Source organism: Rhinatrema bivittatum, chromosome 1 (assembly GCF_901001135.1).
Source record: "Rhinatrema bivittatum chromosome 1, aRhiBiv1.1, whole genome shotgun sequence".
Lineage (NCBI taxonomy): Eukaryota > Metazoa > Chordata > Amphibia > Gymnophiona > Rhinatrematidae > Rhinatrema > Rhinatrema bivittatum.
Window position 1 is genome coordinate 572,598,396 of NC_042615.1, and position 13,739 is coordinate 572,612,134.

The following is a 13,739-nucleotide window of genomic DNA, read 5'->3' on the forward strand; positions in this document are numbered from 1 at the left end:
TTTCACCTCCCACCTTGAAGCCCAATTAAGGCCCAGTTGAGGCCCATGTGCCTGCCGCTAACTGTCAATCTCCTGCTAGTTCTTTGTCCTGTCAACTTTTCATCCTCAGGGGGAATTAGAAAACTCCAGTTTCACTGGGGCACTGAAGTCGAGATAGAATCCTGTGAGAACGTAACCTCATCCATATGCTCTGTATGACCTCATGACCCTCCATCATATTTGAACAACTCCAAATGCAGTCCAGATGTCTCCCAGAGTCTCTCCAAGCTAGGGTCAATTTGAGGTTCTCATGGCCAGAATTTCAGATACCCAGACTCCTTTGTGGCTTGGCCTAAGCCAGAATCTCTGCGTTGATTTCAAACTTCAGGCACACATATATCAGGCCAGAGCCTCTAACCCCCAACTTTCCCCAAGTAATTAATCCACACCCACTCACTCTACAGGCCTCCTCTAAACTTATCTATCATATGGTCTGGCTCCTTCTATCCTCCCCGTCTGTCAAATGGCTGGTGGGGTGAAGAGAAAGAGCCAGTCCACAGGAAAGGTAAGTATAGGAGGTCTTTAGGGACCCTTGGGCTGAGGTGGGGTTAGCGCAACCCGTAGGTAGGGACCTATGGGTCCCCACCGTCAGCAGGCAGAGTGGGCTGATAGACAGAGGCTGTTGGAGCTTCAACTATACCAGCCCTCGTTCTCCTCGGGTTGAGCCTTTGGGTGCTGGAGCCGGCAGGACTTAGCTGGGCCTCGAGGTTAGTTAGAGATGAGAAGTGATTCAGCCCAGAGACAGCGTAGTCCTACCCTGGACTGTATTCGGTACTGAGGCTGAGGTGCCAAAGGAACAATAGGGAACTGGAGGCACCCAAGCAAAGGAAGCCCTAAGCCTTGAAAGTCCACTTCCATATGATAGGAGAGGAGAGGTGTCACTGACAGGCTAGGTTCAGAGCCAGTAGTGAATGGAAGTTGTGGCAAGCAACATAGAACTCTAGACGTAGAAGAGTCTGTAGCGTAGTTGTGCAAAGCAAGGGTCAGGACATGGAGAAGGCAGGTATAGTCAATCCAGGCAATAGTCATGGTATGGAGAAGGCAGACATGGGCAGGCAAGGCAATAGTCAGGGCATGGAGAAGGCAAGGGTGGTCAGGCGTAGTGAAGGTCCGGGTCCAAGTAGGCAGACTGAACGTAGCAGGAATCAAGAAGCTTGATGAAAGAAGGCCAGGAGGCAACTAGGAGCGAGGAAACCTGTTGCAAAGGCAAGCTCTGACTGTCAGAGCTTGCCTTAAGTAGGCCCTGACACATGACATCCACAAGAAGGGCCGGCAACCTTAGCGTGCCACGGGACCTTTAAATTGATCAAAGAGGCGTGCATGCACGCCTGGGAACCTGGATGAGGAGAGACCAACGGCGGCGGCGGCCCTGCCGCGGTGCATCCTGTCAGCAGCGTCTCGGCTGCATCTTGGGCCCGAGGAAGCAGCAGAGAGGCCGGGGCCTGCCCCCAACAGGGCGGCGGGCTAGGTGAGGAGGGCCGGTTGCAAGTTTTACAGCCGGCCGACGTAACATAGGTGGTGTGGAGAATCCCAGTCCAGAAAGTCTAGACTTGGATCTTCCAGGTATGGGGAACCTAGACTCTGGTTTCCTGGGTATGGCATTCTCAGACTCAGGTCTTCTGGGTGCAGGGTTCCCAGATCTGAGGTTTCAAAGTGTGAAGGTTCTGGACCTGGGGTCCACAGGTCATTGGATGGCTGTTTATATTTAACTTCCATTTATTTATTGTAAAAAATAGCTAGTCTGCACTATCACCAACTTTAGGCAGGCTACAACACTATTCACATTAAAGAAAACAGATAAAATCACACAAAACATAAAACAATTGGAGCCCTCTGCTTTGAAATTAAATAAATATAAAAGACCTTAAAAAAGGCAAACATGCAAAATGTAATTGATGTGATCAGTCTTAGGCCAACCATTATGAACTGCGAAAAAGATCAACAACAGGTAGATATAGCTCATAATAGAAGGACCACTTTAGCCAGCAAGCTGTCACTGCCAGATATCCCAGATAAAAAAAAGTCTACAAAGTTACCAATACTGTTAAAAGATTTGGTTGCTAAAAACCTCAGTAAATACCTTTTAAGGTGCCTTCTAAAACGCACAAGTGACTTATTCTTCAGTACTTTGGGAAGATAAGAACATAAAACTTGCCATACAAGGTTAGAGCAAAAGTCTAGGTTAGACCACTGTTTCCAACAGTGTTTCCAACAGTGGCCAATCCAGGTCACAAGTACCTGGCAGGATCACAAGGGGTAGATTCCAAGCTGCTTATCTCAGGGATAATTAGGGGATTTCTGTAGCTCCACCTTAATAATGGTTTATGGACTTTTTCTACAGGGACTTGTTCAAACCTTTTTTGAACGCAGCTATAATAATAGCTTTCCACCACATCCTCTGCAACAAATTCCAGAGCCTAATTATACGTTGAGTAAAATCTATTTTCTCTTATTAGTTTTAAATATATTACCTATTAACTTCATTATGTGTCCCCTAGTCTTCGTACTTTTTGAAAGAGTAAACAACTGATTAAAGTTTACTCATTCCACTCCACTCATTACTTTATAAACTTCTATCATATCTCCCTTCAGCTGTCTCTTCTCCAAGCTGAAGAGTCCTACCTCTTTAGTCTTTCCTCATAGGGGAATTGTTCCACCCCCTTTAGCATTTTGGTCACCCTTCTCTGTACCTTTTCTAATTCTGCTATATCTTTCTTGAGATGTGGTGACCAGAATTGGACACAATACCCAAGATGAGGATGCATCATGGAGTGATACAGAGGCATTATGATATTCTCTGTTTTATTCTGCATTCCTTTCCTAATAATTCCTCGCATTCTATTTGCTTTCTTGGCTGCTGCTGCTGCTGCTGCACACTGAGCAGAAGGTTTCAACATATTATCAACGATGACTAGATCCTTTTCTTGAATGGTGACTCCTAATGTGTAGCTATAATTCGGGTTACTCTTCCCCAAGAGGTAGATTTTAAAAAGAGCACGCACTCGTCTATGTGCGCATGGTTCCCGGTGCATGCACATGGATGCACCGATTTTATAACATGCGCGCAGCGGCGTGCACATGTTATAAAATCCTTTGGCTGCATGTGCGAGCGGTGGGCACGGGGGGGGGGGGGGTGGTGGTGAATTTCAATAAATTATTCACGGCGACGCAATCGGGCGTTCCCCAGTTCCCTTCTAGCCCTGCCCCTCCCCACCCAGACCACGCCCCCCTGGCCTGCTCCTTTTTCAGGGCATGGCACTTGTGCGCGTATTGGGACTTACACGCATTGCCGGGCTGTTTTGAAAATGCGTGTGGCGCGCACAGGGCCTGGCCCCGTGCATAAGTCCCAATTTTTACATGTGTGGCCCTTTGAAAAGTCTCCCTTAAGTATATCACTTTGTACTTTTCCACATTAAATTTCATTTGCCATTTGTATGTCCAGTCTCCTAGTTTTGCAAGGTCCTCTTGCATTTTCCCACAATTCTCTTGTGATTTAACAACTTTGAATAATGTTGTGTCATCGGCAAATTTGATCAACTCATTCATTCCCATTTCCAGGTCATTTATAAATATATTAAAAAGCAGTGGTCCCCGAACAGATCCCTGGGGCATTCCACTATTCATCTTTCTCCATTGGGAAAATTTACCATTTAGCCCTACTCTCTGTTTTCTATCTTTTAACCAGTTGGCAATCCACAATAGGACACTGCTCCTATCCCATGTGATTTTAATTTCCTAAGAAGTCTCTCTTGAGGGATTTTGTTAAATGCTTTCTAGAAATCCAGATAACTATATCAATTGGCTTACTTTTATCCACATGTTTATTTAAGCCCTTTAAAAATGCAGCAGATTGGTGAGGCAAGAGTTCCCTTGGCTAAATTCATGTTGGCTTTGTCCCATTAAACTATGCCTATCTATATGTTCAGCAATTTTGTTCATTATGATAGTTTCTACCATTTTGCCTGAAACAGACATCAGACTTACTGGTCTGTAGTTTCCCTGATCCAGAAGGTTGTACCTGCCTCACTGAATATACATTCACGTGACTCAGGGAGCCCCATAAGTTTAAAAGAGGGTGTTAGGATTTGTGGGCCCTGGGAGATGGTACTGCCTATGGGGAGTAGCCCCGTGAGCCTCACCGTTGGGAGGCGAGGCCTCAGCTGCTAGGTGTGCTGGAAAGCAGGTACTGGAGAGAGAGTAGTGAGACGCGCACTGCCCGCAGAGCGGGGAGTGTAGCAAGAAAGTCACACAGACACAGAGGTGCCACAGGGTCTGTGGAGTGGGGTATACCCAAGAGAGAGGATTCCTCTGTAGAGATGATACGGCAATGATCCACAGAGCGGGGTACACCGGTGAGGGTCCTCAGTAGAGATGATATGGTAGTGGTCTGCAGAGCGGTGTACACCGATGAAGGTTCCTCAGTGGAGATGAGACGGTAGTGGTCCGCAGATCAAGTACTTACAGTGGAAGTAGTTATGGTTCAGAGGGAGCCCTGGGGAACGGGGCAGGCAGCAATTCTAGGCGAAAGGCCCTCCGAGGAGCGGATAGCCAGAGACGAAGAAAGGGCCCCCGAGGAGCGGGTACCCGGGACGTCTCACACCGAGGAAGCAGGAGCTGGAAAGGAAGGTCTGTAGTGAGCGAAATGGATTCAGCAATGAGGGAACTCATTGCCAAGTCATAGGTAGACAGGGCCAGCCGGCTTAAGAGTCCATGGAGAATGACATCATCCGAGGGGGACGCCCCCCGAGGTTCCCGCCAAGACTTGCATAAGACTGGCCCGGAAGCATGCATGCCCAAGGAACTCCAAGAGCAAGATGGTGGTCGGCAGCTCCCACGCCATCCAGGGAGGCCCGGGGAACAGGGGTGGGTAGGCCAGCAATAGCTGGCGGAGGCCGCAAGTCTTCCTAATGGAGTCAGTGCAGTGAGGCAAGAGGTGAGCAAAAGTGGTTGCAGCTGTCTGTGACTAACGGGCATAACAGAGGGGTTATCTAATAAATTTCAAACAGAGGAATGGAGCAACTGACCTAGGCGATAAATTTTTATCATCAAGTTTTGATAACCTCATAGACTCAACATTTTTTGGAAAAGATATCAGAAAGTAGTTGTGCTGGAAAGAAATAATCTACTGCTTCCTGTCCACAACGGGCTTCAGGCAGAATCAGATAGAGACACTATTGTTTAAATCTCCAACCTATTTGTCAATTTAAACTGTGAATAAATTTATGAATAAAAATCTCCAAAATAGGTGATGCAAAAACAACTTATACCAAAAACATGTGCACTTATCTTTTTCTTATCACTATTTTAAATTTTAGTGTTCCCATTCTCCCATGTTTGACATGGCCATTGTTTCAGCAGCACAGCTGCTTTGCTTAGTCAATTCAAAATTTTTACTGTGGAAAAATAGAAAGCAATAATTTAAATCACTAATTTAATTTAAATCACTAATTTAAAACACTAATGCAGACTTCCCCACTTGCCTGTTAACATAGTTTCTCTTCAGATCACAAGTTTGAAAATGGTGGCACACTCAAGAGATTCCAATATATGCAAGCTATTTATAAACCCCTCTTCTTGAGATCACTTAATTAAGAATCAAAAGACCAGTTACAGTGGGACTTCAATGGACAATCAAAACAATGGAAATAGAACAAATCACACAATGAGGAAGGGAAACAAAAACCACTATTTCAAAAAATGGTCCTATACCAATATCCTAAGAGAGGGATGGCGAACTCCAGTACTTGAGTGCCACAACAGGCCAGGTTTTCAGGATATCCACAATGAATATGCATGAGATAGATTTGCATACAATGGAGGCAGCACCTGTAAATCTTTCTCATGCATATTCATTGTAGATATCCTAAAAACCTGGCCTGTTTGTGGCACTCGAGGACTGGAGTTAGCCATCCCTGCCCTAAGGTGTCAACAAGTCTGTTGTAGTCAGGCAATGCAGAGGTCGTGGCTCGGAGAGGATCAAAGGCATAGTCAGGCAATGCAGAGGTCGAATCCAGGAGTCAAACGAAGACAGGGCAGGAAATCAGTAACACGGAGAAGACCAAGGCAACGAGTAGCAAGGAGACCTGTTGTGAAGGCAACTAGCAAAGACTAGGCCCAGCCTTATATACTGGGCCCCATGACATACTGCGGGAAGGGCCGGCAGCCTTAGCATGCCGCAGGCCCTTTAAATATTCTATTAAGGCATGCACGTGCGTCTAGGGAGCCAGGCCGGCCAAGGAAGCGGCGGCGGCGTCTCTGCCGCGCCTCGAAGCTGCCGACAGCAGACAGGTCCGCCGTAAGGAGGGCAGCGTTGGAGATGTTCCTTCCATGGTGGAAAGGGACTGGAGCCCATCCCCGGGAAAGCAACAGGAGGTGAGGAAGGCCGGTCATGGGTACCATGGCCGGCCAACATAACATGCAGTGCACAGGCCACCTGGTCAATTCATTCATCCACCTTGGGACAACAAATATATTTTTCAAGATTTTTTTAAGGATGCACATTAAAAATAAGTGTTTGTAGACAACCAGTCTATTCCTGCAAAAATCAAATTCAAGCTTAACAAGGCTGGTGTTTCACATACAATGCTTCTTCAGGAGCTATGTCAAATAATCATCGTTCCATTAGAATTAAATAGACTGTTTTCAGCAAAATTAAAATAACACAAAAAGTTCATATCCCGGCAGGGTGTAAAATGCAAACGTACTTATCTGTGGCCAGTAAATATATTCTCAACCAAGACGAAGCATCTCAAATCATCAAAATGGAGAACAGCAGGAAAGGACGTCTTCTTTTTTATGCCGAAACAAACTACATCTGATGACACAATCACATTGGTTTGTACTAATGGGGATGTCTCCTGCAATGACAAACAGTTGATTACATGTATTAATGTAAAGCATTAGTTGTTAACCTAAAAATACACTTAAATCAAGTTCAGCATTGAGACCACTTGATGAAACTGTATTTAACCTATAAATCCACTGTTGTTTTAAACACAGTAATCTCATGTCTAAATTACCACCCTGTCAATCAGGAACGCCCTGATCAATAACACAAAAATGAAGGTCATTGAAAACAGTGGATAAACTCATTGCATTGTGAACGCAAAAGAGCATTTGATTGATGAAGAGATAAGCTACAATGATGCTCTATCATTCTAGTTTTGATCATTCATTGCATTTTGTCTACATAGATCCTTTTGCATGGAAACTGAATGATGAAAATAACTTCATTTGACAGACAGGTAGTGTCATGTCTCAATGAAACTGTAAGATTGGCTAAGACAACAAAAATAGATGACGACTACATGGAAACATGACAAATAGTGCAGCTGATGTTTAGGTCACTTCCATCAAGAGACAAGAAAAAGTGGTATCCTCTAGTTGTCGGAGGATTTCATTCTTGTAGAAACTTTTATCCAACACCACCACTGGTCCACCATTGTCACTGCCTTGATTTTAATGGTATCATCACAATGCAACTGCCTAAGAGCAAACCATTCCTCCTTAAATAAATTGTGAACAACTTTCCTAAAATATAACCCAATAGAATAAACATATTTAGCAAAACGCTTTTAGAGAAACCAACATAATTTAAGACACGTACTACTTGTGACAAGGTAGGGGTCATCAATTTAATGTGATGCCCCTGCAATTTATTATATATAGGAAAGGGAAAGAGAATTTTAAGAACATGTATGATTAAGCACTGCAGCCCTATTTCTTGTCAGAAGCAGGAGGTACCTTTGGTTGAATACTGTGCAGCATTCTTTTGATCCTTTCAAATTTTCTGTATTGGAGAAACCTTGAGTTGGGATCTTATAATGGCAATTATGATTTGATTTTCCACCATCATGAACAGAGGATATATAAACTTGATTCAGTGCAGCTAAGCAGTCTGAATAAAGAGATCGAGTGGGCTGTTTTTGTTTAGTGAATGGCACCTTTTGGTTTTGTCCTTGTATTTAACAATAGAGAAGAGCCATTGAATCCCAATAAAAAAATCACATAACAAGGAAGGGAAACAAAAACCACTATTTCCAAAGAAATGGTCCTACACCATCTCCCAAAGTGTCAGCAAGCTTTTGGATGAAGCTTTACAGAAATTGTGGATTAAATCAAGGGAAGTTTGTTTTCTGTAAGTGGCATTTTTTACAATACCCAGTGATGTACGCACTTTCTAAGACACATATTTGAGGCCTCCTGGAGCCAAACAATACCAGTCTGGAATTTGGCAGAATCACTTTAAATGATTGACAGAGGCATAGACAGGGTTGCATTTATTTGTTAAATGCTCATAGGCACAGAAGTGATATGGAGGAATGAGAGATATGAAAGGGCCCTCCAAGGATACAGGTAGAGGGGGGAAGGGGGTGTTCTTGTTCAGAACATGAGCTGTACTGAAAGGGTCACCTCTTCCCTTATCCAGGAAGCACATATAGCATTATGTTGTATCATATTTCTGTTGCACAGGTGTGGCTAGTATTTTTTGGTTTTGTTTATTTTTATTCAAGTACTTTTTCAAGGACAACAACCGCTTCAAGAAAAAGTATCTGGCAACAGGAACAAGGCAGCAGCCCTGAGTCTAAGAGAGGAGAAGGGTCCGGGTCATTTCTTTCTTTGGCTCAGAATGGGAGCTGGACCTGAGGGCAGGAGCAGCGATGGCCATTCCCAGCTACGTTTGGGTTGTATTGGCGGCTGAAATGAGAACTGCAGCGGCAGCAAAAGAGGCAGTAGAAATTTTAGGTTAAAATCTGGAAATTGTCAATGGGTCTGGCTAGTCAGCTACTTGAGGTAGATTAAGTGTCAGAGGTCATATTAAATGCAATGCAGTGCAGGATGCCAGGAGCCAGGCCACATACTCCTGCGGCATCAGTGAAGCTATGGAGGTGGCAGGGAAAAGAGTTTAGACATATGTGAGGCAGAGAAAGGGCACAATCACATGGAATGCTATGAGAGAAAAAAAAGTTTATTTCACCAGGAGAGGTTCCTCAAGGGAGTGATGTTAAGGATCGGCACAGACTGATGACATCACCCATGTACACAGTAGCCATCAGACCTGCCCTGTTAAAGGTATGTGGCAGGCTGCTGGCAACTCTCTCCAAATATCTCCAGCCCGCTCAATATGCCTTTAAGGGGATGTGCCTGGTGGGATTCTAATCCTCAGGCTGAGTAGTGTTTCTGTGAAATTGCTTCCTGGATGGAGGAGGAAGTGCCCATTTCAGCACCTTGTCCCTAGGCAATTGCCTGCTTTGCCTAGTGAGAAATCGAGGCCATTGTGCGGAGTCAAGAGTGTCTGTAGAGCATCTATAGAGCAAACAATTGAGGAGACCTGAGCCATAGTTAACTATGGTCTCCTCAGGATGACAAATGTCTGTGGCTCTCATGGTGTTTGTGACATTTATTTATTTATTTATTTATTAACTTTTATTTACCGACATGCAGCATTGATGGTCCGTGAAGTAAGCCTTCTAAGAGATCTTGCAAAAGTTTTATTTTTAAAGATCTGTGATTGTTTCTGGCTCAACATATTTCATATACCTTTTCTTTTATGTAGAAAATTTTGAGCACTTGGGTATATTTTAGATAATAAAATAGCAGAAAGAAGGCATAGGTGCATGATAATGTGCTGACAAGTGACCAGGAACAGATGGGACCTTTTACAATCAAGGCTTTAATTTGGAATTGCTTGCCAAAGTAGGATCTTCAGTAGATGAAGTGCTACTTTCTGCCATGCTAAAACTGCCATAATACCAGTAAGTATTATAAATCTTGTAAGCAGGCATAATGCCATGGGAACAGATGGGTGTGCTAGTGTGCAAGAAAACCATTTGAATTGCAACAGCAATACTATCAATGTCCCTGTGTCATCTTGCCTGCATCTTCCTTGGCTGTTTCCTTCTGCTTTTTTCTATGCTCTTTTTTGGACACTGTTATATATCTTAGCATCATTAAAAAAAAAAATGCAGGCTACTTTTATTTTAACCATATCCCAGTTTCAAAAATCCGTTTTTGCTTTGTAACTATCTGTGTTGTATATGTTAACATTCAGGTTTCAATATGCTTTTATTTCTTTTATAAATCAGCAGTGACTGATTCCAAATTACTGATATCAGCTGCTAATAATAAGTAGGTTGTGAATTGAAATGAAAGCATAATTTTAGTTGTGTGTATGCAAATGCCAGAAGTCTAAACAATAAAATTAGAGAGTTAGAATGAATGGCACTAAATGAAGATTTTAAACATAATTGGTATTTCAGAGACCTGGGAGAAAGAAGATAACCAGTGCGATAAAAGAGTACAAATTGTGTCAAAGTGACAGAGCAGACCAAATTGATAGAGAGGTGATACTGTATGTTAAGAATGGCATGGAGATAATCTGCACAGTGTGGCAGTTACTACCAAAAGGAACTTGCTGGGCAGACTGGATGGATCATTTGCATTTTATCTGCCGCCATTTACTGAGACACTATATGAGTCAAGCAGGATAAAAGTGCTGCAGGAAATAATAGAGGTGTGCATTTGTTTGGAATGAATGCACAATCTGAAATTACAAATGGACATGCACTCAAAAAATAACAAAAGTTTTTATTTGCATTCATTTTTGGATCTCATTCATGTATATGGGGCAAGCAAAACTGCATTCTTTTTTCAGTGCAAGGCAAGCCAGACAGATCAGAGCCAGACTGAAAATGGACAAACAATGGGGTAGATTTAATAAAACTACGCCCACGCGTACTTTTGTTCGCGCACCAGGCGCAAACAAAAGTACGCTGGATTTTATAAGAAACACGCGTAGCCGCGCGTATCTTATAAAATCCAAGGTCGGCGCACGCAAGGGGGTGCACATTTGTGCACCTTGCGCGTGCCGAGCCCTGAGACCCCGCTGTGGCCTCGGAGGGAACCCAGAGCGGCCTCGGAGGGAACTTTCCTTTGGCCTCCTCCCACCTTCCCCTCCCTTTCCCCACCTAACTCACCCCCCCAGTCCTATCTACACCCCCCTACCTTTATCGCGAAAGTTATGCCTGCCCTGGCCGGCTGCCACCCCGCAATTCCCCAGCCCAGGAGCGATTTCGGAGGCCTCGGCCACGCCCCCGAAACGCCCCGGGCCAGAACCACGCTGGCGGCCACACCCCGAATGATGTGCCATCGCGACACACCCCCTGACACGCCCCCAGTGAAATTTTGTGTAAATCTGATTTCATCGTACATTTAAGAAAAGGATCTTGAGTATTTAACCAATTAAAAAAATCTTTCAACTCCAATTCAGTAGAATTCCACCAAAAAAAAAAAAAATATTGTCCATTTATCCAGCTCAGAAACAAACATTTGAAAATAATGGTGATGTATAGATATATTTCTCTTGCAGATCCTCCATAACCAAATTGTCTATGGAGGGTACTACAGATGATCCCATGGCAATACCATGTGTTTGAATATTTATTTTATTTATTTTTTATTTAAAAACTTTTCTATACCGTCGTTAAGTTAGATAACCATCACAACGGTTTACAGCAAGGCACGATAATGTTTCTCAAAACTAGATTGCAATAAACAAAAGAAAACTGGAAGGAATCTGATGTACTTTCTGATAACAAGCCCTCAATAGTTTGAGAAGCAGTATCATGGGATAGATTAGTATAAAGAGAGACCACGTCCATAGTCATAAGAATGGTATATGTTGTAATCGTCGATATCAATTGCAACTTATTCAACATTTGAGTTGTGTCTTGTATGTAGGATTTCATATTCCAAACATGTAGTTGCAAAAATTTATTGAGAAAAATATCTAAGGTTTCCAATAATGAACCATTGCTCGAAATAATTGGGCGTGCTGGTGGATTTTCCAATGATTTATGTACTTTTGGTACACCATATAATAATAGTCTTCTTGTTTTCTTTAGTGGAAGTCTACATAGTTACAATTAGCAAGCAGACAGTGTGACTGTTGTCTGTTCTACTGTCTGTGTATGTCCACACTAGTACAATTCAATATATTACAACTAGCAACTGTACCCGTTCTATGCCCGGGCGGCGAGCGTTAGCTGAAAAGCAAAAACAAAATTGTTTTCACCCAGGGCAAGGGACGTGGAGGCACATTTGCAAAAGCCAGGGCTGGCAACGTTTATTTACCAAGCTGTCTCTCGCACTACCCCACACCCCCTCTCCTCTCACACACACACATTCTCTCTCACTGGCATCACTCTCCCCTCATATAGGCTCCCTCTCTCTGAAGGCCCGGGCGCGCTGATCACGGCACACGGGGGCCTTCCCTTTTCGCCGCGAACGGTGCACCAGGCCTTCATGTTCACCGCAAACGGAGCGTGTGCCGTGGGAAGCACTCCATTCGCGGCATGCCGGGGTCTCCTCTACTATTTTCTGCCTGTCCCGCGATGACTGCTGTCCTTCTGGTTTTGAATAGTCTTTCAGCGAGGGAGGAAATCTGCGAGGTGCGGGAGGAAATCTGCGGGAAGGAGGAATTCTGAGCAAATTCTGCATTCCGCAGGGTAGCACAGAATTCCCCAGGAGTACCTCTTGTAGCTAGCGTTGTGACATGGCCGCTGTACGGCGTGTTTGAGCCTCCAAGGCAGCCCAGGGAGCCACCTGCGCCATCTATCGGCGGGCTGGGGAACATGTGCAAGCACTGACAGACACACTACCAAGCCCTATATATTATAGCGCCATCTATCAGCGGGCTGGGGAACATGCGCGAGCACTGACGGACACACTACCAAGCCTGATATATTATGGATGTAACACTAAAACCCCCTAGCAACTACCAGTGACTGTTTTAAATTTCATCAAAAAAAGAGCATAGAAAACCTCAACCCAAACAATAAAAGTGTAATGCAACAAAGAGATTAGGAACAATGTCCACAGATGTCTATTAAAATCCTCAATACAATATCTTCCCCCAAAAATATAATTGCATGCCACTATAGTGTGTCCCAACATTAACAATCTTTGAAAAAATCTTTTAAGTTTCTGTCTTTACATGCCAATAAAATCAAAATACTATCTGAATGTTCAAACTGTATTATTCAGTCTCATGAGGCCCATATATAGAAAGCAAAGTTACAGCAGTCTGAAGCATTGATTCAATATCCAAGTCCAACAGTATTTCAGAGGGTGATAAAAGGTATCCCCCCCAAAAAATGCCCCCCAAAATACCTGACACTCAAGAGTGTTTTGGCAGAAATTGCCTGCTTCAGGGGCCAACAGAATGTTAATCATTGATTATCAAGCTGATGGCATTAGTTTCAAATTTCGTCAAGTAATAGGGAGGAAAAGGTACTCATGACATTAGTGGGAAGAATAATGGGAAAGGAAGAGGAAAGGGTTTTCTTTCTCTTCAACAGGGAACTAACGCCAGCACAAGCAGCACCACTGATGTGCTAGTGAGAAGACCAGGAGTCCCATGCCCAAGATAAAGAGAGATTTTTAGCAGGGGAGAGCCAGAGTTGGGCAAGAAGAAGCATCTTTCACTTTCTTCCAATTCTGCTCCTATGGTGCAGGGACAGAAAAAGGCAAAGTCAGTGGAGGGTGGCATCAGCAATGAAGGAACAGGGAAACAAGGAGAGTAGCATCCAAAAGCAGCAATGCACTCTCCATTAATTTCTCCAAAGCAGTGACTGCAGTGGATAGTTAGAGAAAATACGGATTCAGATGAAATCATATGAGGGATTCTTAGAGGATTTTGA